This window comes from Globicephala melas, chromosome 1 (genome assembly GCF_963455315.2).
Source record: "Globicephala melas chromosome 1, mGloMel1.2, whole genome shotgun sequence".
Classification (NCBI taxonomy): Eukaryota; Metazoa; Chordata; class Mammalia; order Artiodactyla; family Delphinidae; genus Globicephala; species Globicephala melas.
The window spans coordinates 42,446,562-42,473,573 of record NC_083314.1 but is presented as its reverse complement, the minus strand read 5'-3'; the positions used below and the strand labels follow the sequence as shown (position 1 = coordinate 42,473,573).

Here is a 27,012-nt window from a genome sequence, read left to right as displayed (position 1 = left end):
GGGGCTCGGGAGCTGGGGCTCCCCTTTCCGCGCCGCCCCCCGCGCCCCCGCGCCCCCGCGCCCCCGCGCGCGCCCGCCCAGCCGCATTCCTCCCCGCCCCCGGCGCGCGCCCAGCGTTTCCCCCCGCGCCGCCGAGCCCGGCCCGGGGGTGGGGGAGCCGCGGCCGCTGGCGCCTGCTCCGTCCCCTCCCACTCGCACGGCCCCTTCCTCCCTCCTCTCTCGGCCGCTCGCATTTCCTGCCGCTCTGGCTCTCCCGGCCCCTGAAAGTTCGTCCCAACTTTTTCTCCCCCGGGCGGGCGCGGCGGGCGCAGTCCGGGGGCAGGTTGCTGCGCTCCTCCTCGCTCCGCCGCCTGCCCTCCCGGCGCTGGTCCTCGGGGAGCGGCCGCCACTCAGTGGCCCCTGGCGGTCCTTCCCCTCCCACCTCGCCCATCCTCCCGGTCCCAGCCTCCCTCTGGCGGGACAGACCCGAGCTAGGGTGGTTCTCCTTTTCCCCTTCTCCGAGCGCCCCCGCGCCAACTCTCGCGCCGGGTTCGCGGCGGAAACCTCCCTCCTCTTTCGCCTCCTTCGGCTCCTTCCCTCCGCCCTTCCACCGCCAGCCACTGGAATCAATTCTTTGGGGGAATTGGGGCTTCGCCGCTGCCGCCGCCGCGGAGGACAGCCTTTCCGCGCGGGACTCCGGGGCACCGATAGGGCCATGTAAGCAGGTAAGCGGCGTCTGGGGCGGGGAGTCGGGCGCGGGGTTGGGGGCCTCTTGGGCGTTTCGGGCGCCTTGCCGATGACTTGGGCAAACGCTGGCAACGCCGACTTGGGATCGGCGGCCCGGGACGCCTGGCAGGGCAGCGGGGGCGCGAGGTGGCCGGGCCGCAGGAGTTTTAAGTGGCGGTGGGAGCCGCCCGCTGCGGCGCACAGCTTGTCTGGGGAGTTAGGTGGAAGGTGAGCGCTGTCTGGAGAGTTGGTGGTGAAATCACACTCTCGCCCCCTCTTCCCCATTCCCTTCTCCTTTTTGGGATCCAGAGAGGGCCTAGTGAGGGCAGCTGGAGATACCCAGACGGTGCGGGCCGGAGGATGAAAGCCAAAGACGTTGCTGCCTCTCGGGCTGGAGAGGGACTCTCTCCGCGACCCTCCTCTTGCCCCCTAAGGAGACAGGATCCTGAGAGGGAGAGGAGTTTGCATGCCCTCCCACTAGGCCCCAGCCTAGCCACCAAACCCCAGGGCTTCTTGGTCCCTACTTGGGTGGTCGGGCCGGCCCATCGGGAAAACCTGTGGCCGCATAATTTCAGAGCAGGTCTCCACCTCAAACTCTCGAAGTTCTGAGTATTAACAAGTTCTGAGGGTGTTGTTAATGCACCGTCTCCCCTCTCTCCTGGCATGACCGCTACATCTGGGGTTTGAATGCTTGTAAGGGATTTTCCACCTTTTGGAGGGAGCAGTGAGGTAACGCCGCCCCTGTCCCGCTTTCCTCTCCTCTTCCTCTAGTTGCCGTCACCCCCAGCTACAACTTAAGGAGATTGTGGGGTTTCGTCTTCAGTCTGTCCAGGGACTGGCTGTTGCAGGCTCTTTGTGAAGGTGAGGAATCTCTAGACTGCTGGCTGCTGGTGGGTTACAGGATTTCCACCAATGTGTGAATTTCTTCAAATGGGTTAGTTCACCCATTCATTCAAGGAATCTAGTACTGCAGTTTCCCCTCTGGGCTAGGAACAAGGGATACAAAGATGCTAAAACAAGATCTAACTGCAGCCTCCCGGAGGAAACCCTCAGGCTGATCTAGAAGTAGAGCGTAATGAGAGGGCCTGAGAAGCCTTGGTGGGGAGGTGAGGGGGCAAGGTGTGCGCTGAGAGGATTGAGATGTTGCTCACCTGGAGGGCCGATTAGGAAAGTGCGTTTCGCGCAGAGGAAAGAGCTTGTGCAAAGTAAGAGTCATCCAAAAGACGAGTACGAAAAGGTCATATCTAGTAGCTAGCTGGGGGCTGGAGGGGGATTTATGGCCAGTGTAGCCAGGGTAGCATTTTTTTTTTTAAATATCAGAAATTAAAGTGGAAGCATTTACAGGAACCAAGTAGCTTCCAGAGGAGCACACATCTCTCTTTTTGGACACGCCTTCATGCCTGATGCCGTTTCTACAACAAGCAGTGGTTGTGGGACCATCTAAATTTTCATTGGCACTAATTGGCCCAGGCCTGGTTTCATTAGAATGGTATTGATTCTCTTAAAGAGCCACCTGACAGCAATAGGTGATAATACTGTAGCTTACAGAACCTTGTATTAAAGTTGCCTTGTCTTTTGGTGATGGCCTTAAAAGCTTGTGCCTTATAGAATGATAGGTTAATGAATGGGGGCTGAACAGCACGGTGCTCTTTTGCCTAATCCGAATGGGTGGCCATGCTGTGCAGAGTGAGTTCACGTATGTGTCACTGTGTTTGTTGTAGTATTCTCCACTTTTCCAAGTCGTTACTGCCCCAGCACAGTTGGAAGGATGACTTTCCCTTCCTCTGAAACTTTATGAAAAACTGAATGTCTTCTGGGAGATTGTTGTAGCCTAATCGTCCAGGATTCAGCAGATCCTGCCTAGAAAATTTTTTATAGTACGGGAGCCTTCTGTACGTGGTTTGCCTCTCAAGGGTGCCTCTTCTCGGGGCTGAAGTGGCGTTGTAGTATTTATTATTCATAGTGGCTGCGTCCTGGCTGAGGTGGCAGAAGTCCAGCTTCTGGTGACCTCAGGCCAGTCCATCAGAGTGAGAAGAGAACATTGACTTCCTACAGTGTCGGGTGTTTACCTAAGCTCCCCGCAAGCACCATACCTTATCTCAAGAACAGCCCCTTGACGAGGGTTTTCCTGAAGGTGTAGGACCTGCTTGAGAGTAATGGCTCAAGGGAAGCTTTTTCTTGCTAATTCCAGGTAGCCGCCCAGCCACCATCATTGGCTTAAACACATAGTTAATTTTAATGCTTTAGTTATTTAGGTTTGTGCGGACCATGTGGAACGGACAGCTGTAATGGAAAGAGCAGTTTGACTATTTTCACTTGGAGGAACCTAAAGAATTCAGAGGAAAATCAGAATTTCGGGGAGAATTCTTACTTGTCCTGAATGGAAGAGCCAGAAGTCGAGAACTATGAAAATTTTTTTGGTTTCCCAGTGCCTTCCCTCCTTTAAGGGTTTCCATTTTTGGCTCCAGGGAAGCAAACATAAACCCTTTGATTGCACATTGTCCCCCACCTGGGTTCCATATTCTTATCCTTTGTCACCTGCGACCCTGCATTCGAACTTCTTTACTTAGTCACCAAATGCTGTGCATCTTTTGGAACTCATTCTAAGCCTCAGCACAGTACTGTGCACTTTGTTAGACATAAGGCAGGGGAAAGAGATGAGATGAACTCTTTAGTCAATTCAGTTATTGCTGCTTGTGCTGATTGAAAAAGAACGAGGGAAAACAAACAAGTTTTGGTAGAGAAGAGGTTAAAGTTAATGTCTAAAATAAGACTCTGTGGTCTCCTCTTATTGATTTAATTCTCTCTTCCCCTGTCTGAGCCCCGGGGAGGGCTTATTAAATGGTCCAAGGGGTGTGTGTAGCACATTTTGCAGCTTTTCCGGGCTATCGGTATGCTGGTGCCAGGGATCCAGGGTTGGGAGTTCAAGATATAGCTAGGTTTGTATTCCAGTTCTGCCATCGTTTAGCTGTGTGATGTTGGCCGAACTTCGCAGCCCTTCCAAGTCTCCATTTCTTCATCTCTTAGATGGGGCCAGTAGTATTTAACTTGCCAGGATATTTGTGGGGAATTCTGTGTAATGCTGTATGTCCCTCTGCTAACAGTGCCTCCCTCACAGAGTAGGTGTTGGGTCAAGGATGGCTATTTATATGTTCCAGGAGTTATATGTGGCCATGAATGTGCTCTTTGTGTGTGTCATTTTTTCCCCACCCAGCAGCCTGAATTCACATGTGTGCCAACATACACATAAAGCTTTGTCTTTGACCCCCCTTTTTTTTTTTTTTTGGTCTATTGGCTCAAAGCACACGTGTTGGCTGGCAGCTGCTGGCCTCTCATATATGAGGAGGTCGAGCGTTGCAGGACCAGGCAGTAGGATAGTTGGGAGGGAAAGCCATGTAGACAAGGGCAGAGAAAAGGATTCTTTTCCCTGTATACTACTTACTGTAACGAGGGTCCAGTGCTAATACAAGGATCCTTGTGTTTTAATGTTGAAATCCAGTTAATTAAATGATGTTAGAATAAATCCGCCTGCCTTTATAGCAAGAGTGCAAAAGCTGGCCGATCGACACAAATGAGTGTCTTTGCAGCCTTGCTTTCCTTCTTTGAAGCCCAAGTATAAGGAGGCAACTGCAATGCCTCTCGTGTCCTGCCAGCTTCAGGTCGCTTGAACTTTAACGTTGCCTTTCATCCGAGAAGCCTAAAGTATTTGGCAAACATTAACTCATTGATCTTCGTATCAACCTCCCAACAGGAGGGAATGTTAGAAGAAAGGAACAACTCCTAAAACATCAGTAAGGCAGGTGTGTAGTAGCTGTTCTAGAAGCAGAAAGGGTTGTTACAGTCAAGAATTGGCTAGATCGTGCATACGGGATTGTAGGCTGGTCCCAGGTCAGAGAGGACCCCTTTGAGTGGTCGAGGGAGAAAGTTTAAGAAAATGCAGATCAGGCTGGGATTCTTGCAGTGGAGGGGGAGGAAATCACGTTGCTAGGACCAGCCATTGCCTTTGCCACGTGTTGCATGCACACCAATCACGAAAATAAATAATCTCTGAATTATTTATAATTTTGAATGAAAGGATATGATGCAATGCTTGTGGATGAGGATTTAGAGTAGCTGAGGGTAAAAGGTAATAGTGACTAAGTACCTTTTTGTGGGATAAGGGTGGTTATGTGTCTAAGTTGGATTATAAATGGCGTATTAACATTGTTTTAATTTCCTTTCCCTTTTTCCTGTTGCTTCCATATGCCTCAGCTTGGTTTTGTTTTACTGTCCAGTCAAGCTTTTGTTGGACTTGCTTTATGGTCCTTGCTACTGGAAAAAACATACTGTGGCCATGCTTAGATCAATCTTGTGTGTAGGATTTGATATGTGGGTGGTTTAGCTTAGTTCCTTAGGGGACTCCATTAGGCCCAGCTCAAGGGTTTCATCCTGAATCTGGTCAGTTAGCTTGACCCAGAGGCCTGTTGCATATCCAGAGATCCTGTAACCCTAGGCGACCATCCCATAAATGCTCGATGTTGCTCAACAGGGAGGTGTCTGGTGAGAAAATGAGAAAGGGTTCGCTGGTGGTGGTGGCATCCTCTGAGAAGCAGAGCATCCTTTTCACGTTTGTAATGTTTGAGATTTTAGTACTGAATGATATTCCTCAATTAGAAAGCTCTACGGTGAGGACCACTGACGTGCTCTCCTTTGCTTCGCTGTTGAAAATTAGCAAAAGTTCCTGATGCTTGTCTTCGTGCAGAGTGTATCCTTTTCTAACTTAGTTTCCTCAAATCTTTGGAGACCTGTCTCCTGGGAGTTCTCTTTCACACTCCATTCCCCTCAAGTAATTGGGGCATTAGCTAAGGCTATAGATCTCGAAGTCTAGTGAGCCTCAGAATCACCTGGAGGGCTCCTTACCCACAGACAGCTGCTCTTCCCCACACCACCCCAGCTTCTGATTCTGAGAATTTGCATTCCTAAGGAACTCCCAGATGGTGTTAATACTCCCGGTCCTTTGATCATCTGCAGTTTGAGTAATCGCTGAGCCAAGGAATCTCATTTTGGTCCATCCATCCCAGTCAGCCTTGGGGTGGTAGTCACTTAAGTTTTTCACTGTATTGGTTTGAATAATTCTGTTTCTGGTTGCTTTAGAGCTCTGGAGAGGCTGGGAGTCACTTAGTGGCCACTTATCCCTAGCCAGACCCATGGCGAGCATGAATTAGATGCTTACATTTTTTTTTTTTTTTTTTTTGGTACGCGGGCCTCTCACTGCTGTGACCTCTCCCGTTGCGGAGCACAGGCTCCGGACGCGCAGGCTCAGTGGCCGTGGCTCACGGGCCCAGCCGCTCCGCGGCATGTGGGATCCTCCCGGACCGGGGCACGAACCCATGTCCCCTGCATCGGCAGGCGGACTCTCAACCACTGCGCCACCAGGGAAGCCCCCTAGATGCTTACATTTTAATGGGTTTGCTTGGCTATCTTCTCCCATCCAGACCCCTCCGCTTGGTTCCAAACAGTTCGGTTTATCTGGTACTTCTCTCCATCTGGTTATCCGATCTACATGCCCAATTCCACCTGTCTCAGATTGAACTCATTAGTTTCTTGCCACAAAATCTGCTGCTTCTCTATGTCCTGTCTTAGTGACATCAGCTGAGTTAGCTGCCGAAGCCAGGCAGTTGGAGTTCCCTTCAGCCTGTCACTCTTTGTGAGCACCCCCCAACCCTGACCCTCAAACCCCAATAACAGACCCAGTCAGTCCCTAGATCCTTTGAGTCTGTGTCTCTAAAATATCCTTAATTTGTTCCTTTCCCTCCATCCCCGCTGCCTCTTCAGATTGTTCGAGAGTTTCAAAGGCTGTCTTTCATATATTCTTCATCTACTCTTTCAAAGAGTTTTTTAAAACACAAATCTTTTATGGTATTTAAATTCTTATTTTGCTTCTTATTACCTGTATGATAAAGCTTCTTTATTCTGAGTACCTTCCCATTCCCATCTGCTGTTCCCTCTCTCTCTCTCTCTCTCTCTCTCTCTCTGTTCTAGGGCCCTAAGATTTGGTGATGTGTAATCCCCTCTCCTTTGTTCCTTACATTCCGACCCTGAGCGACCTCTTCCCCTTTGCCACCTGCTTAGTCCCTGTGCCTTCAGCTAAAGCTTCTTCTTCCCTAACACGCCTTCCCATGACCAGTTAGGCATTCCTTTCTTTATAGCTCCGGAGCGCTTTGCACTTAGCTCTGTCGGTAAGTTCTGTCTCACCATATTATATATGTTTACCTCCCTGTTTCCCCTACTGAGTTTTAAGCTTCTCCTGGCAGGATTCACGTTTTACTTGGTTCAGAATCTCTACCCTGTATGGAGGTTGGCTAGAAATAGCCACGGCTTACCTTTACTGGTGCGGACTCTCTCCCAGTGCTCTCAGCACTTTCGATGATTTTATTATGTCTTTCAACAGCCCTGTGAAGTAGGTACTATTATTATTGCCCTTTTGCAGAGAATGAAAGGGAGTTGACTTTTTTTTTTAAGTGTTTAAAGAATCAACGAATGAATGCATTTCTGAAATACTGACCTGAAGGTTTAGAGCCGAGTTTGGTGTGGAATTTATTATTTATTCTTTAATAGGAGGTGTGGTGCTCTGGGAAGATTATATCATATTAATGACTGTAAGTGATTTTAAGTTAAACAGATATCAGTGCTGTTTATGATACACATCTTATTTGTTCATCTGAGGAGATGAATCACATCCCTGAGCTTTTTTTTTTTTTTTTTTTTTTTTTGGCGGTACGTGGGCCTCTCACTATTGTGGCCTCTCCTGTTGCGGAGCACAGGCTCCGGACGCTCAGGCTCAGCGGCCATGGCTCACGGGCCCAGCCGCTCCGCGGCATGTGGGATCTTCCCGGACCGGGGCACGAACCCGTGTCCCCTGCATCAGCAGGCGGACTCTCAACCACTGCGCCACCAGGGAAGCCCCTCCCTGAGTTATTTTATCAAGTCACTGATACTCTGGTTCTTATTGTTGTTTTGTTTTACTCGTATAATTTCAAAAACATGGTAATCTTCTTCCTCATTTTTCAAACCTGGGAAACCTTGCAGATCAAGGGGGTGTAAATATCACAAAAAGATTAATAAGTTGGAATACTTGGGGGTTAAGGCATAAAACAAAATTGTTTTCACAAGTTTAGATGTACTATTGACTAGAATATGCTTAATTTCCTTTCTATGCATTATTTTCTTTTGTCCCTTACGTTAAAGAGGAAAAGGCAAATCACTCATTATTCAACCTCTGGGTTACTAGTTTTTGAAATGAAAAGGAAAGAGACCCTTCATGACACCATGTCACAGTGGATACCAACCTATCCTTAACCAGGACGGCCTGTACTGCGTACAGAACAGTGTAATAAGCAGCAATGATGTCACTGACGTTATCACCCAAATCACGAGATGGGCTCTGGTCCTTATTTCAGTTTTCAAGTAAAAGGGACTAAGGAAGATTTCATGGTCATGAAAGTGAGTTTGTTATGAATTACGTGTATACACTATATATACTTCAGATTGATCTTTAAGGTTCTCCACAAGTGATCCCCACATGGTCCTCTGATTTCTGCCGATTTATGTCCCACTATTCCCCAGGGTTCTGCCAAGCTGCAGCTGTTTCCTGAACAGGCCCAATAACGTGTCACCTATGGGCAGGGATTGTGGTGCTCAGCCATCCTAACCTGTCAAAAGCATCCTCAAGGTCCACCTTAAGTACTGCTCCTCTGGGCAGCCTTCCCGATCTCACCCCCTGGCCAGGCCCCTCTGCCGCTTTGTCTTGGCATTTACCTCTTTGTGCCTTGTGTCCTGGTTAACCTGCCTCATCCCTGTCATTAGCCTGCCAGCTGCCCAGTAGCTGCCACCCGCCTCACTCCTCTCCACGTCCCTCCTCATTCCCAGCACAGACTGTCCCAGCCTGTTGCTTCTCTTCTGCGGCTGGTCACCTGTAACTGTTCATTGGGGTCTGCCTCCTGCTTGCCCCAGGAATGCACTCCGAGGCTGAGGTTGCCCTTCCTCTCTCCATCGTGACAGTCCTTCAGCAAAGACAGTTATCTCGACATCTCTTTGTCACCTGTCCTGCCGCTGCCAGTGCAGAGACCAGTCCACCCCCTACACTGCAGAGTCTTGTTTTAAACACGTCTGATATTTTCAGTCTCTTGCTTGAAATCTTTCTGGCCACTTTATATTGTTTAGAGACACATATGTCTGTCGTAAAAGTACAGTTGACCCTTGAACAACATGTGGGTTAGGGGCGCCAACCCTACACACAGTTGAAAATTCTTATGTAACTTATAGTTGTGCTCCCTCCCCCTCCAATATCCGTGGTTCCACATCCACAGATTCAACAAACCACGGGTCAAGTAGTTTGGTAGTTACTTACTATAAAAAAAAAAATTCAAGTATAAGTGGACCCTTGTAGTTCACACCATGTTGTTCAAGGGTCAACTTGGTAAAGAAATGCCAAGAAGATAATAAACACCAAATACAGGGGATGGGTGGTGGCAGAGGTGAGGAGAGATGTCGTATTGTTTTATTTCCTAAGCTGGGTGGCGGGGACACGTATGTTTACTATATTCTCCTGTATGTCTAAAATATTTCATTTTAATACTACATGAGACTGCCCACAGTCAAATGCAGACTTCTTAGCGGAGCATTCAGGGCTCTGCATGCATAGCTCTTTTTCCCACCTAACCTAACTTCTAGCCTGGGCCGGCAACATTTCTCATGGTTGAAACATTGTGGATTTGACTCGTGCTGTTACTGTTATTCTTCCCTTGAATTCCTTTTCCCATCTGGTCACATCATAATTTCCTCTGTTCCTTAATGTCTAGTACGAGTTTTACATCTTCTAGATGTTTTGTCTGACATTCCCTTTTTATCATTTGGAAGAGTTCATTGTCCCCTGATCTGCCTTCCCTTGGTCCTCTCCCCATTCTTTACTGATAAGCATCCCATTGGATTATAGCTGTTTGTTCATATCTCCCCAAAGCTGTGAGCTCTTCGGGGACATGTTTTGTGATTTATCTATCTTCGGGTTCTTGGCACCTGCTGCAGAGTAGAAGTTCAATAAATGCTCGAAATTGTTGAGTCATAGATGTAAGATTAATGTTTTTAATTGAAGTAATTTTTTTAAAAAGAGCGTGTCTGAAAAAACTTCAAATTGAAGGGGGAGTATCTTGTGGGCTCAATATCGGAAATGTAGACTGTAGATTGAATTGATTTACACATGGATGTCCTAATTCAAACCCATGATTAGTTTTAGAAATTATTTCTTCTGCTTTTCCCATTTACCTTATGGTGATGGGTGGTGGTGTAATTGTTTTGGTTTGTTCTTATTTTTTAGTCCTTTCCCCCCCGTGACCATGGAGTATGTTGATGGTGTCTGTAGCAGTGTCCAAGGGATGTGTGAGTCTAGGTTTTGAAGTAGATCTGCGCTCTGAGGTGGTACCACTTGTTGTAAGGGTGACTTATGCCATCAACGCTACTTGCTCTGGGATGGAGAAGTGACACATCCTTGTAGAGGAGAGGCAGCATTTTTGTGGCAGACGTATTTTTGTGGCAGACGTGTCCCACTGCAGAGCTATAATAACTGTAATGAAGGAGGATTATGCTGTATTAGGTTTTTGAAGGGTGTACTGGTCTGTTACCAGGGTCAGTGGTGACAGCTCAAGCCAGCAATTAGGTTTCATTAAAGACTCCAGCAGGCAATTAGCATTCGTTTCTGCCAATGAAATCCTATGATCTATTAAGCATATTCTTTTCCATTAGACATTTTGTAAACTGTGCTTTACATGACGAAGGTACACATGTTTTTTTAGACATACGCAAGTCTCCAAATTATCATTTGAAAAAGGGGGCTGACTTTTAGACCCCCTGTGTCTGAACCTGTGGGTTATACTGTCATTTTGGGTGGATTGTTCTGTTTTAAAATCTGTACGTTTTAAAAAGATCATATAAATTCTTTTATTCAAAGGCAAGGAATTTGTTATGGAATATTATATAATTATGTGATTTATGAGGGGGAAAAAAGTGTGACTGATGTGAAATGAATTAAAACTCCAAAATAATGAAGTGACACCTACCGGTTTTAATTATATTCTTTAGAAAATTATTGTTTTTCTTACCAGGCATCTAAAAATAAAGGCTGGGAAGGATGATTTGTGCTGTGTTTCTGCCGAGCAGCTGTTTGGTTGTTTTCAAAATGAGGCCTATTTTCCAAGGGCTAGTTTTGGTACAAGTGTGTGTTTCATGTCGCTTCATCCTCGTGCACGTGTTTAGGCATTTAAGCTTGGCCTGTGAATATGAAGTGGTGTTTACACTTTACTACATTATTCAGATAAATTTCCTTCCTCCTCTCTTTCTCCCAACTCCAATCCTTTCTCCTCCCTTTCTCCTCCCTCCCTCACTCCCTTCCTTTATAATAAATTGCCTTCATCTGGAGGATTCTGATAGGTTAATTACTGTATATGTATCAGGGTTGATAAAAGGGAGAAATGCACTGTGCACAGCCCATCGGGCCAGAAACTCAGTGCAAAGGTCTGTAAAGATGTCTATTTCCATGCGATAATTATAGACTATCTCCCTGTTGTTTGCTTCTCTCAATTCATTATTAATTTTTCTCATCTGTAGACTGCTAGAATGGTAATAATGGCTGAGCATAGCGGTTTGAAATCTGTGTACATGAGCGTGTTAAAAACTCTAAGAAGTCTTGCAGTAAACAAAAATGTGTTGAATCTGGATTTATTTTAGTTAGGACCTTTCAAAAAAATCGATTTTATGAAACATGTAATCTCAAGGCACATGAATATTATATGAAATACTTTCTAGAAAAAGCATCTCAGTTGAGAAGGTCCCTGGAATAGAGAAGACTTGTTTGTTGTCTTTAAGAAACTCAACATCTAAATTAGAGAGTAGAGTGACTTGGATTATTAATACGAGTCAGCATTTAAAGTCTTCATTAGCAGACCAGACTAACTTTATACTCTTTATTAATTGAATTTTTGGGGGGACGAGCACAGAACAAGAGCAAGTTTAAAATAAAATATCAGGAATTTATTCACAACACCAACCTTCAGGGAAAGTTTTAGGAACAGTAAACATTTAGTCTAATTTTATGTGTTTATAATACAGGGAAGAGTAATGTTCAGGTTGGATTTGAGGCACTACATCCTTCAAAGAAAGAGCCATATATCTTCAGTAATCCGTCTGATTGGGGCCAGAAGCTGTGATTAATATATACACTACAGAAAAATCTTGATTCTCCAAATTCTGGTGATCAGCGCCACCCTCCTCCCACCCCCTTACTTATCATACTGCCCAAAGAAAGCAGTCAGGCTAAGGAGGTATAAACCATTGAGGGCTTTAGAAATGTCAGTGCAATTATTTTATTAATAGCTGCCACTGTGGCAGTTGTTTTGTGCAACTGGGCATTTAACAAAGACTCTATGACTATCACATGACCAGTTTTTCTCTTCCATGACCTCTTTATTATCTCTAGCTAATTATTAGCTCAGCATTTCCTCCATCAATTTTTCCCACTCTCATTTCTGACCTTTTACAAAGCAGAGCTTTCGGTATGGAAAACTCTTTTTCTCTACAGCCTTTCAACTCATAACAATCTTATGAAAGAGAGATTATTTTTATCTATAGTTTATCCTTGAGAAATATGAGAGTTAAAGAGGTTATTGGCTAATGTCTCACAGCCATGAAGCGGAAGAAGTGGATTTGAACTCATTCTCTCTGGCCCCATAGTTCAGGTTCTTAACCACAACCTTAGGCCCAGAAGTCTCTGCAGGTTGGGGACATCTGTTCTTCCTCCCTTCCTTCTTTCTTTCTTTCCTTCTTTCCTTTCATCCATTCATCAGTTTGTTTAATAAACGCATTTTGATGTTTTCGAAGGTGGGGATGTTTCTCTGCTGTCCTAATCTTTAAAAGACTAAGCAACTCATCAGGTAGCCACCAGGCACATGTGACCATTTGGCATTTGAAACGTGACTAGTTTGAGTTGAGCTGTGCTGTATCAAGTACACACCACATGTTGCAGAATTAGTACAAAAAAAGAATGTCGAATATCTCGTACTTTAAAAACTTGATTACATGTCAAAATATTTCAGATATCTTGAATTGAATACAGCCTAGTATTAAAATTAATTTCATGTGTTCTGTTTTGCTCTTTAAATGTGACTACTGGAGATTTTCAAATTACCTATGTGGCTTGCATTTGTGGTCCACATTCTATTTCTTTAGGACAGGACTTTTACAGATGGTTATCCAACTACTCCTGGGAGCCCTATCCCCCGAGTGATGCCTGAGGACTGAGGGAACAGTGGAGAGAGATGGAAATTAGAAATCGTTTTTGGTGATGGAAAGAAGCAAGCTTGATGACGCCTTAGGTGACCAGCAGAGAGAGACTACCATTAGCGGGCATTTATTTACCACTTACCATTTGCAAGTGCTTTGTCAAGCACTTTAAATGGATTATCTTTTTGATCCTTATAGCAACTCTGTGAAGTAAGTGCTCTTGTTGGCTTATTTTATAGATGAGAAACCTAGGGCTTAAAAAGGCTGAGGCGCAAGATGGTCCATTAGTAAATACTAGTTTACTGTGTAACACCTTTGGCATGCAAATACGAGTACGTGAATGATGGAGCTCAGTGTCAAATCTGGGCATGAATCCAGAACGTGTACTTGTAACCACTCTGCATCACTGCCTTTCAAAGGCAAAAGAGAAAACATTACCTAGAACCAATCAGCAGTAGTTCTTTTGTTCATTCAGTGCCTAGGAAGGCCGCACACTCTTCTCCCCAGCACTGTCAGAAATATCATCTTTGATTTAGGGAATATAGTACAATAATTGATGACCTCAAGTTACCAAGAAATGATGAAATTATGCTTAATACACCCTCTTGACTAATCCAATCTTGCCTTAATTAGAAAGATATTTATCAGAAATTGATTTTAGAAACTTTAAGCATACTTCACCTTGCTTTTAACTGAGAGACATTGATGTGTTGAATATTTCATAGCAAGTACAGATTTTGTAAATATAAGCATTAGATTTTTCTCTCTCCTCAATTAAAAAAAATTGGTAAAAGTTTATTTTATAAACCTATTTAAAATTTTTTTCATGTTTTTCTAGACTTTGCTTATACGTAGACATATTTTTATAGTTTTATATACTCTCACATATACGCATGCTTTTTGTATTTCTTATTGTCTTAATAATTAATATTTTATATATCTACATATAATTGACATACTGTGAATTCCTTTATTTTTTTGTTGTTGAAAATATATACATTTATATTTCTTGCTATTCCATAGAAGATGATTGTGAGAATCTTCACATTAACAGTTTTTTTTAATCATTATTGAATTTATTTTAGGATAAATTTCTGTGAATGAGAGTGCTTGTTATAATGAACACTTATGATTCTTGAGTCACACAAATGTAATGGAATTTCAAACAGGTCATAAAGATAAATTCAAAGGTAGCACAACTTTATTTTCAGGTAGGTGATGTCTTTTCAGACCTTGCCGTCGCACAGTGTTTGATGACTAGAGAATGGATTCTCCTGGCAAATAACTCTTGCTTTTGTCTGTTTTTTTTTTTTTTGCACTTCCCTTCCTTGTAGTCTGACAAAAGAATTTGATGAACCCTGAATTCATACCTTCGAAAACTGAATAACCTTTTGCACTAGATTCATTTTTAGCATAAGTGTACACTAATCTGTACATCATTTAATGCAGAAAACAGTGTGTTGGATAGAATTACTTCTGTTATAAATATGATCTGTATAGAATTACTGAAAATATATTGGTATAAAGGTAGCATTTAAAAGGGAATTAAAGATTTATAAATATATACTTCATTTGTAAAAATAATTATAGGGAATTCCCTGGTGGTCCAGTGGTTAGGATTCCGTGCTTCCACTGCTGGGGGCACAAGTTTAATCCCTGGTCAGGGAACTGAGATCCTGCAAGCCGCGTGGCACAGCCAAAAAATAAAAAATTATAAACTGTTACATCATTCTAAGTTAGTTAATTTCTGGTGCTCGTTGGCTTGCTTTATTTTATATAGATGTCTTTGGCAAATGCCTATTAGTTTTATCTTCTACTTTTTCACAAGTTTTTTTCAAATATATGTCTGCCTGTATCAGCGATTCTATAACTTGCCATATTTTGATGACTGTTGTATTAGCTTTTGATATGGTCACAAAAAAGGTTCCAGCATCTCAGTGGCTTATGACAACAAACATTTATTCCTTGTCTATGTGACATGGGTGCTGCAGTGTGCTGCAGCCCTTGGTGGCTTGACCAGGCTTGGTGCCGCTCCACACACATGTCTTCTCTTTCAGGAACCCAGGCGAAAGGACAGCCCCTATCTGGGGCATGCTGTTCTCATGGCCGAGGCAGGAATATAGTGAGAAGCATGCAATCTCATTTAAAGCTGCTGCGTGGGGACTTCCATGGCGGTCCAGACTCCGCGCTTCCACTGCAGGGGGCACGGGTTTGATCCCTGTCAGAGAACTAAGATCCCACATGCCTCACAGCGTGGCCAAAAAAAACAACAACAAAAGGCTGCTGCATGGAGGTGGCAAATACGCTGTCTGCTCACATCCCATTGGCCAAGTCTATCACATAGCCAAGCCAAAAACCAGTGAGTTGGGGACCTATACTCACCTTGCAGGATTCTCAGGCAAGTCACAGGGACATGGATGGGATATATTACAGGAGGGGAGGAGGGGAGCAAAGAGTTGGGATCAATAATCTCATCTTTTATACCATCATTGACTTAACTCTTCCCTTATGGTTTGGTATTTGGATTGTTTCCAACTTTAACAATTATAAGTAGCATTGCAGTCAACATTGTTGAACAAATTACATTTATTTGCAGAGTATTTTCTTGGGATACAGTTTCCAAAGTAGGCCGTCTGGGTAAGAGGGCATGAATTGCTTGTAGATCTTGTTACATATGGCCAGATTGCTCTCTACAAAGGCTATCAGTTTATAATGCCATCACCAACGTTTAAGTATACAGTTTTCATCATTGCTTATAGCTTAATTTTTGTAATTATTCAAGATGGTATTTTAAAACAAAAACTTTTAGAACAAATTGTATTGTTATTTTTTCTATTAAATCAAATAAAACTAGGGCCACTTATAATTTCCTGTCCTGGTTTCTGAAAATCATTATAAAGAAATACTCATTTTTGTCATCTTTTTTTCTTGGTCCCATGTTCTTCTCAGTACACTGTTTCTTAAACACATCTTTATCCTTACATTAAAACAGTAAAAAAAATAAAAAATAAAAAGAAAACATACACTTGATTTGAGGTTTTATAACTTTTATCCAAAGCAAATCGTAGTAATTATTACTGTGGAACTCGGTAAAAGGCTGAACCTACTCAAATTGCTGAATTTTGCTGCATATTTCAAAGTCTTAGGAGAGGAGATTTGTTTATAGTTCTGTTGCCTAACATCGGACGGCTTTAATTCCACGGTGTTCAGATTCCTCTATGGCCTTATGGTTTATATAGCAGAAAATAACAATTGAAACTTAAGAACCAGTCTTTGCTACAGTTTTCCCCCCTCAAAGTGTAAACTAAAACTTTTTATTACCAACTGTATCCTCTCACTTGGCTTACTTTACAAGTGTCATGTTGCCTGCTGCTACACTTGTCTTTGGTTTCTGCTTAGAAATAGTAGTATCTAGACATGCCCATCAATGTCCTTGGTTATATTTCCTCATGTAAGGATCTGAGACCTCACAACAAAGGCAATAAGACTTGCAGGGCAGATAAGAGAAATCCTCAGGCTACTCAATCCAGAGTCCATAGGCAGAATAAGCAGGCGTGTGTGTGTGTGTGTGTGTGTGTGTGTGTGTGTGTGTGTGTGTGTGTGTGTGTGTGTGTGTGTGTGTGTGTGTGTGTGTGTGTGTGTATGGGAAGTGGTGTGCTGGAATTTGGGAATGATAGGTTGGATTTTGCAACTACCAGTGGAGTGCAGATGCCTCCCACCTCATTTAGTGGAGGAAAGTCAAAAATCCTCAGAACTGAGAAATCCATTTTAGAGGCAGCCTGGTAAAGCTTGTAAGAAATACTACAACTCAGTGGGAAACAAGTTGACACGTGAACCAGACATCAGTGTGTGAACCAGAGTTTATTTGAACAGTAGTAGGTGCTGACTGCAGAATGTTAAAAGTGTGTTTAGAGTATTAATATTGTGAATAGTAGGACTCAGATTAGTGTTGAGGAAATAATGAATTGGAATAGATTTGCCTTGGAAGTCTTTGGGTTTTTGTTCCTGAGATGGTTTCCTATTTCAGTTTAAGTTCATTTAGTGTAAGTCTTCTTGGAATTCATTGCAAATTTCTTTGAAGATGAGGTGAGGACCCGTTGCTTTATGAAGTTTTGATTTTGTAACAATCTTTTGGGAAAATTGGGATTCTGAGGCTCAAAGTAAGTGAGAATGAGGATGCTTTATGTTAATATAGAAGAAACCCAGTAATTACAGAACAGAAGCTTTTAAAAATCAGTGCAGTAAAATAGGATGCTTGTCTTATATTGAATGGTTACATATCTAGGTTGAATTTACAAGCAGAAAGTTACTACTGAACTTTTCTCAAAGGTTGTCATGCTCATTGTAAATGTTTTCTTAAGCTGCTAATAGTTTTTTTTTAATATATAAATTTATTTATTTATTTATTTATGGCTGCGTTGGGTCTTCGTTGCTGCACGTGGGCTTTCTCTAGTTGCGGCCAGCGGGGGCTACTCTTTGTTGCGGTGCGCGGCCTTCTCACTGCGGTGGCTTCTCTTGTTGCGGAGCGTGGGCTTTAGGCGTGTGGGCTTCAGTAGTTGTGTCACGTGGGCTCAGTAGTTGTGGCTCGCGGGCTCTAGGGCGCAGGCTCAGTAGTTGTGGTGCACGGGCTTAGTTGCTCCGCAGCACATGGGATGTTCCCGGACCAGGGCTCAAACCCGTGTCCCCTGCATTGGCAGGCAGATTCTTAACCACTGCGCCACCAGGGAAGCCCAAAATTTTTATTTATTTATTTGTTTATTTATTTATTGGCTGTATTGGGTCTTCGTTGCTTTTTTTTAAAATTTATTTATTTTTGGCTGCGTTGGGTCTTCATTGCTGCGTGCAGGCTTCTTATTGTGGTGGCTTCTCTTGCTGCGGAGCCCTGGCTCTAGGTGCACGGGCTTCAGTAGTTGTGGCACATGGGCTTAGTTGCACCGTGGCATGTAGGATCTTCCTGGACCAGGGATCGAACCCATGTCCCCTGCCTTGGCAGGCAGATTCTTAACCACTGTGCCACCAGGGAAGTCCATGTACCATCTTAATGTCTGTATAAATTTAACGGGTGTGTATTTAATTCATTGAATTTCCATTCCATAGCAATTTCCATTTATTGATTATTTGGGTTATTTCCAGGGCTTTTGTTACTATAAATAAAATGCCATTAACATCTTTGTATGTGTAGTGTCTTTCTTCTTTCAGATTATTCCTTTGGGTTGAATTCCCAGGAGAACAATTAACGCATCACAGAAAATACTGTATACATTTTTATATTCTTCGTTGGCAAAACCACTCCTCCAGGGATGGGCCAATTTACATGCTGCCAGATTTTATAATATATAAGGCTCATGTTGAGTCATTGTTATATAGATTAATATTAAATACGTATTATTAGGATATTGTTGACTTGATATGAAGGTCTTTTATACCATCATTGGAATAACTGAGGCACTCAATAAATTTTGATTAATTGAGCTTTAGAAGGAAGTGCTTATCACTGTTAGCATTTGCAATCCTGTAACCATTCATCTTTATGTGTATATTGACTTTTTAAATGTTTTTACAGATTTTTCTGCGGGCCGGGTGGGGGAAGCAATGAAGAGAAAAAAATTTTAAAACCACCAGACAGCTTTTGTCCCAAAGACCTCAGACCCTGCTTAACTATGTTCCCCAACTACCTTCTAGATTTTTCTATTTGTTTGATTGTGGTTGGTTAGGTGTATCTCAGCATGCATTTCTGTGCTACTATGAAATCCAGTCCATTTTTAAACTACTTGACTATTCAGAATCTTGGATGTACCTGCTAGAAGGAAATATTGTTATGCTGATAGGAGTTTTTGGTTGATGAAAGGGAATGCTAAAAAAGAAGAATTAAAAATGTAGTTAATGTTTAAGGGACACCCTGAACAGGCAGCAGAAGTATCAATGCATGTAACAGGCTATGCTTGTTTTGTAACAATAGGTAGAGTGATCTATTTCTCTTTATTTAGAATTTTTGAGTACTAAACTGATTTGCCCAGACATTAGTCCTTTTGGGTTGAGAGTGAGCAGAGTTCCTTTGACAATTTGGCTTCTCAGTATAATTTCTCAGTTGACATTGGTCACTTCTGGTTGAACTCAAAATCAAGTTCCTTAACAGGCAAAGCAAAAGACCAGACCTGATATGTAGATAGAAGCCTCTGTTGGCACCCAGACAGAAATCTCAGATATCCTGGAACAGCTGGTCAGAGTCTTATGTCTTGACTAGGACTTTACCCGCCTTGAAGGCAGGGGGCTTTCCTGCTGCCCTCTTGGATAATAGACACCATTTTGCCTTTTCTGGCTTTTATCGCCTGCTCTCTTTACCACTTCATTACTTTCTTTTCTTCTGATTTTCTGTTCTGCCCTCCGGCTCCCTTCTTTCATTTATCATTTCTTCCACACATCCCAGGCTTAAAATAAAAACAAACAAACAAACAAAACCCCCTAGATTTTCAAATGTCTTGCCAATCAAAATGCCCCTTCTCTGCTGTGTCTGGGCCAGTCATTGCTGGTTTAAGATCTTGGGAAACTTTCATTGCTGTATTTTATTCTTGGGAGCTATGCTCGAAGAATTGCTTTTCTCCTAAGGTTAGCTCTGTCTCTCTCAAATAATATGTGTCTTTCTGGTGTCTGGGTACCTACCATGAGTTGTTACTGAACAGATTCTAAAGGTAGTTTCCTTATAGTGCATATTTTACTGGTGATTGAATACATTAAAATGATATTTTTCCGTGGATTACTATTTTACCTAGAAAACCAAATAGACTTCTTTGCTTGGTATTTGAGTTACTGTTAGTATGTGTACACTTTATCTGCAGCTTGATTTTAATCACTTTGATTATACATATATCTAAAAATCCATTACCCATTAAAAAGGCAGCACCATTATGAAGTGACTCTAGCTTGTTACATGAGAGTCCCTTAGACCATGTAAGACGAAACTACTCTGGGCAGATGTGTAATGGGCCAAGTCCATTTTGAATTTTGGTGAACTCTCCAGCCATCCCCCATCATCACCCATGTGGTCTAGTGGAAAGTGCACTCCTGTGGCATTTCAGAAACCTGAGGCTTACTTCTGCCACTAATATTTTGGTTTTAGGAACTTACTTAGCCACTCATGACTCAGTTTCCTTGTCTTCATCATGAGTGAGTTGGCCTAGTTGGTCTCAGGTTTCTAGCTTTTACACTCCTTCGAAAATTCAATAGTTCTGGAAAATTTTTTGTTTCAGCTCTGTGGTTGAGTTTGTGGTCAGAGCAAAGAAGGAAACCTCAGAGCTGTTACTCTTCTCAGAAGAAACTGCTAATTGCCTGATTTATTTTTGTCTAGGAAAAGATTTAACTAGCATATTTAAGTATTAAACTTTTTTTGTAGTGATAGTTAATTTTATTTGAATGAATCTGTGGCATTTACCTCTGATGCTTCCCGGGGGCTATCCTGTATGTTGTATATATACTTATTATTGCATGCATTTAAATTAACACTGATTTTGTTTGGATGTATTTTCAGAGTTTCACCCTGGTCGTTGAGGTCATTTTAGATAGTGTTAAGTGTTGCCCTATCAAAGCTTGGAAATCACTGGGGTAAGAGAATGAGTAGAATTTAGCAGAAGTATCTTTGTATTGTGCAAAAGAATTCCAGATCTCAGAGATTTAGTGCTGGTTATTGTTACTGTGTAGGTCTTTCAAGTGTGAGTTGCTGTATGTTATTAATACATATGTGCCTCTTTGGCATCTCCTGAGCTGTGATTTGTATCCTTTTGGGAATTGCAACATCCTATCCCAGGGTTTTAGGTTTCCTGATGCCCTCCAGGGCAGATTTCTTTATAGCATACACTTATTACATTGATTTGTTTTCAGAATTTCATCATTTATTTTGACATACTTTAAGACACTCAGGGTGTTTCAAGCTCTAGGCTGGAAATCTCTTTTAGAAAGCAGTAGGTGATAGACAAGAGAGACAAGAGAAGATTGGGGGGGTGGGTCAGTGGTTTCCAAACAGAGAGCCAAAGCTGACGTGTAGGAGTTGCAGGATAGGGGTAGTCTGAAAAAATAGATTTCACAGTATATATGCGATCTTTATTACATAAAGATCCTATTCTATTTTGAGTCCTTTCATTTTTTTTTTTTTTTTTGCGGTACGCGAGCCTCTCACTGTTGTGGCCTCTCCCATTGCGGAGCACAGGCTCCGGATGCGCAGGCTCAGCGGCCATGGCTCACGGGCCCAGCCGCTCCGTGGCATGTGGGATCTTCCCGGACCGTGGCACGAACCCGTGTCCCCTGCATCGGCAGGCGGACTCTCAACCACTGCGCCACCAGGGAAGCCCAAGTCCTTTCATATTTTTAAAAGCATACCTTATGTTGCTTACTCTCCACTCTCATTAGATTTTAATTTAACCAAAGTCTTTATTTATTTTACACACACACACACAGTTTATTGATACAAATTGTAATTCTTTCGCTTTTACTGCTTTGAAACATGCATCCTGTTTCAGCTTCTAAGCCCACTTTATCAAGGATTGATTCAAAAGTTTGTTTGTAAATCAATTAGCCGGGAACCAGGAACTGATTATCCTACAGAAAGATGTTAATTGGTGCTGTAAGTTCTCAGCTACCTGGAGAAAAGCCCATTTTCTCTTACGTCGCACACTATAGAATGAAGCTCCTCTTTTAAATGCTATTTCAGTGCAAAAAAGAGATTCCTGGGTCTTTGCTCAGTAACCAGAGCCAGGAGGCTCTTGGTCAGCCCCAGCAGGAGGAAGGGTTCCAGACTTTGCAGTGGTGGCCGGTGCTCCTGGGGCCAGCTGTCTGGGGAATGCTGCTGGACCCCTGGGGTCCCTTTCTTCTGGGCACCTTCATTGAAACTGCCCTCAGGTCCCCCAGTTGTCAAATCCATGAAGCCAGTTAAAGTAATTACTCTGGGTTCATTCTTGGTTAGGAAAGACTACCAATAAGGGATGTATAGGGAAAATGGGAAGATAGGAGAGGAGAGGGGCAGCAGATGCGCTCCTATGAGAGACTATGTTGACCTTTAGATACAAGGTCCAAGGTCATTGCCTCTGTAAAGATGGGTCATGCCTGTCCCTGCAGATCCTGTGCTATGAAAATGTCAGGATCACTCAAGGATTAATAGTGTATTAGTCTCCTATATGCTTAGATGCCTCATAAGTATGATTGAGTCAAGTCAGAATAATTATCGTTATTTTGGTACTTAATCAGCTCCTGATCACCACTGCAATTAAAAAAAAAATCTTATATTGGTATTTCCCTGCTTCTTTTTTTTTTTTTTTTTTTTTTTGCGGTATGCGGGCCTCTCCCGTTGTGGATTGTGGAGCACAGGCTCCGGACGCGCAGGCTCAGCGGCCATGGTTCACGGGCCCAGCCGCTCCGCGGCATGTGGGATCCTCCCAGACTGGGGCACGAACCCGTGTCCCCTGAGTCGGCAGGCGGACTCTGCCACCACTGTGCCACCAGGGAAGTCCTCCCTGCTTCTTAATAGGTCTAGTGGCTGCTGCTTTTTCCTGTCTTATCTTGCCAGCATTTTAAATGTAATTGATATCACTGACAATTATTAACTATTAAACATGAAGTTGCATGTTAAATCATTAAAAACACCATGGCATTTATTTTCACAACTGGTTATCTTTTGTTTACAAGTAAAGTTTTTACAGCTTTCTTGCTATATTTTTCCCTTCTGGTGCTCTTCATTTATGCTCTCTATGTCCTTTATTGAAAATAGCCTGGAGTTTGCTCACTGCACTTCTAGGCAGCCTTCTCCATTTCACACCATTTGGTTTAGACTCAAGGAATGTTAGCAATTTTCTTTTTTTTTTTTTTTATGCTGGTTTAAGCCAAATGTAATTAGGAAAGTGAGTTTGTTTCAGAATCTGATATAAAGCATGCATTGCATATGCATTCTTGGTTTCATTCTTCTGGTCTGGATGGATGTTTGTATCCTGCTTGTTCCTTTTCTGAGCATAGGAAATTATTGGTGTTTGTTGAAGTAGCTAACTGTTGGTCGTCATTTTGCAAGTTACCCTTTTTGAAAAGAAGATGCTTGTTTAATCTAAAGCTTGTCTTAGCAGTGATTGTATCACCTCCCCACCATTGGCCATCCCATATTAAATTATAGCTATTTTTGAATCTTTCAGTTGCTACAATACTGATATGAAATCTTGCATACTTGTGAAAAAAATGATCTAAGAAGTTTTCTGATTTATGTTTTCTTGCAAATTAAATATAAACAAAACAAAACGAAAATCTCATGAAACAGGGTTTTAGGTGCCTTTGTCAAACAACTGGGGGATCAGTGTTGCCCATATTTTCCCCCATGGCTTATTTTGCCTCTTTTAATAAATTTCTTATTAAACTCTTTTTGCTCTTGTTTCTATTTATTTATACTATCATCAGTTTAGTACTCATAATGTATTTTCCTCACTTGGCAGGGATCTGATCTTTTAATTGGATTTGTTGTTTTTTTCAGAAAGTTCTGTACCTGGGCTGGAGTGGGTAGCTAAAAAGTCCTTGTTGCCACTAACTAAGGGATTATCAAATACTTTATGGAAACAACATACATGTGTATGCATTTATATGAGAGGTCTTTTTATTTACACTATTAACATGCCATGTGTGCCACGGACCTTGCACTGATTCATGCCTTTTCATTGAAACTTTTTTTCTTAAAAATTGCATTTCGCTGCTTTTTTTTTTAGACTGCCACTTGCAAAGATAAATTTTATTCTCTACTTAGGAAAACAAATGACTCTCTTTCCCTAAAATTCCTTCTGTGAAATGGTATGTGGACCTGGCAGCCATTGTGAATCTGTTTTATTTTCCCCTTGTGTTACATAAAGCAAAGAAGGCATTTTAGCCCCTTGAAGGAGATACTATCCTGGGGTAAATAACCATTTAGTCCAGGTGGGTAGAAAAGAATGCTTATGACATTCTTTTCATGGGCTCCATGTGTAACCTCCACTCAGGAGGTCAGGCAGTAAAACATTTGAGTGAACTGGTGAAATGTTTTGTATTTATTTACAAGGCCCTTAATCACAAGACTGATCCCAATAAACTCAACAAGTCAAAGTGATGGAGGAAAGTATATGAGGCATGGAGAACAGTAAAAGTGGAGACTGGAAGGGGGCTTCAGATTGCACTTAGCCTGCTCTTGTTTCCACTGTGGAATGACGGCCATCAGAATCTCTGGTGCAGTGGTCATGAGTGGATTTGATGAAGAATGTAATTATATCCATGCTATTCGCACCTGCTGCTGAACTACTTGACATTTTGCTTTTAAGTTCCAGACATCCTGAAGTACTTGAATTCTGTTTTGCTAAAAATTTGCAATATTTTTTAGCCTTCTCTGTTCCAAACCTGTCTTCCCTTGTTCCCAGGGTATTCTGTGTTTTCTGTGGTGCTGGAGTTGATGACTTGATTTCATTGTCTATTATAGTCTGGTTTAAAGCAAAAGCATTCGAATACCTTCTAAGTTTTGTCATTTTTATTGTTACCTTATTTTAAAATTTTTGTTTAGATGTAGCCTGTAGAGAATAAAATTAGGGAAGTGGCCGTGCCTCTAGATAAGCAGTCCCTAACATTTTCACATAGTAAGCTCTGGGGTCGATACACATTTCCTTCTTGTCTTTAGTGCGTGATCCTGTTCATCTTATCATTGCATCTTATCGTGACAGAGCCACCAAATGATGGGCAGGGCTGTAATTCAGACCTGACAGCTCTGCTTTTTTATACCTCAAAGATTTCATGGGGTAGGAGGGTTAAAATCTCTGTGAATATTAAAAGTCCAGATTAATGTGAAAGAACTTTCATTTTATATGCTACTAAAAAAACGCTTTAGACAAGCAATTGTCTAATTTCTCTCACCCAGCAGAAATCTAGGCAGGATAGATTTAATGAATAAATAAGAATAATTTAGTGTTAGCCTATTAGACAAATAAGAGTGCTTTAGTATTGGGAATAAGATTTTGTTATTATTGGGCTTCCCTGGTGGCGCAGTGGTTGCGAGTCCTCCTGCCGATGCAGGGGACGCGGGTTCGTGCCCCGGTCCGGGAAGATCCCACGTGCCGCGGAGCGGCTGGGCCCGTGAGCCATGGCCGCTGAGCCTGCGCGTCCAGAGCCTGTGCTCCGCAACGGGAGAGGCCACAACAGTGAGAGGCCCGCATACCGCAAAAAAAAAAAAAAAAAAAAAAAAAATTTTGTTATTATTTGGACCTGTCTTTTTGCAAACTGACTTTGGAAAACATTAATGAATATTAGGCAGTTACTTCAGTTTATTATGGACCGGCAAACATTATTGAGAACTGACTGTATTGTGGGTATGGTACAGGGACTATGAAAATGAGTGAGGTGCTCCCAGTTGGGGTAGGGGTGGGGAACACGCTCAGAATCAGATAATTGCACTAGAATGGTGAAAACTTGATACAGGAGTGCAGTTGATGCTGCTCTAGGAACATGCTTCCCACTTGCTTCTGGAGGGAGGGTTTTTTTTGTTCTTTCTTTTTTTTTTTTTAAATAATTAAAGGTGGAATAGTTTACAACAAACATTTCTGGAATATAAAACAGAACGTAGGGCAGGCGTTCTTAGGACATATTCATCAGGTTACCATTTATTTTATTTTGTGATTTGAATGTAGTTTTGCTTTTTAAGTTTTCCTCTATTTTGTGTCAGTATAGTTGACTCTAACTTAAAATAGAGTGCATGTAGCACAGGGAGATCAGCTTGGTGCTTTGTGACCACCTAGAGGGGTGGGATAGGGAGGGTGGGAGGGAGATGCAAGAGAGAGGAGATACGGGAACATATGTATATGTATAACTGATTCACTTTGTTATAAAGCAGAAACTAACGCACCATTGTAAGCAATTATACTCCAATAAAGATGTTAAAAAAAAACAGAATGCATAGCTGTGGTCTTTAGAGGTAGAGCAGATAACAGACACCTGTAATCCCTTCCTTATTTTCTCCCACTTGGACCCAGCTGACCCATGTGTCCAATGGGATTTTGGTTGGTTTAGATGATTTCTCTTGAGTCCTTGGCTCAAGAAAAAACATGGGAATTCGTTTTTGAAGCTTCATCCTCTCTGTGTGAATAAATTACTTGATCATTAGCTACTGTTTTTCATTTTGTGAAAGAAAGGAAAAAAGAACTGGAGGCAGGGAGGGAAGAGAAGGAAAGAGAAGAGACTTAAAATATACATAAAGCTTATAATAAAGCCCTCTAATGAAGGGCCTTAGAATTCATCATGTATAATAATGGATAGCGGAGAAGAATAGTGTTCTAGACAAACGAACTTATATTTGGAACAGTTAATGTAATACAACATTTATTCCCCTTCATGACTTTAAATGAACAAAGAAATGAAATAAAATATTGTTGTCCTGGCAAATAATTTATCAAATTCTAAAGAAGATTGTCTTGAATCTGCCCGGGATGTCTTTTATTAGTCCTGGTGAATAGAGATTCCTGGCTTGGGTATTGCTGGAGTCATATTTTCATTGGGTGGAAATCTCTCTGACATTTTACATGGTGTGGTGCTTCTACGTTTCCCCCCTAAAATAATAATTTCATCCTTGGGAAAAGAAGTCCATCATGGCTGGATTTTCAGTTACAGCACCCAGGTCAGTCTCTTGACAAATATTTGCTGTTTACCTTGTGCTAGGCGAATAGCAGTGGTAGTTGGGGGGTTAAAGAAGATAAGAAAGCATGATTCCTTCTTTAGAGGATTTTATTATAAACCTTACATGTTTTAAGTCTCTTTTCTTCCCTTCTCTCCCTGCCTTCAGTTTTTTTTTTTTTTTTTTTTTCTTCCTTCCCTTTTCCATTTCATCTCAGAAGAAAGATGTGTTTCATCGGGCTGGTGTGTTCTTGCATCTTTTCATTTATGACTCCTGGTTATTGCTGTGATAAGATTTTTGGATGTGGGTGGTTAAGTGACATTTCTTTCTTGAGCTGTTTTCGCTGCATTATCTTC

General features: G+C 42.3%; 1 protein-coding gene across 2 annotated transcripts in view; it reads left to right on the top strand.

Moving 5' to 3' along the window:
- The first annotated feature begins 453 nt into the window (after positions 1 to 453).
- The window catches only part of PTPN14 (protein tyrosine phosphatase non-receptor type 14), a 167,490-nt gene continuing 140,931 nt past the window's right edge, over positions 454 to 27,012 (top strand). Inside the window, exons 1-2 of one of the 2 annotated variants that reach the window (XM_030873005.2) lie at positions 454 to 704; positions 1,477 to 1,566. The gene's annotated coding sequence lies outside the window, so the exon portion shown is untranslated. The remainder of the gene's footprint in view (positions 705 to 1,476; positions 1,567 to 27,012) is intronic. The other variant, XM_030873006.2, reaches the window with a different exon arrangement.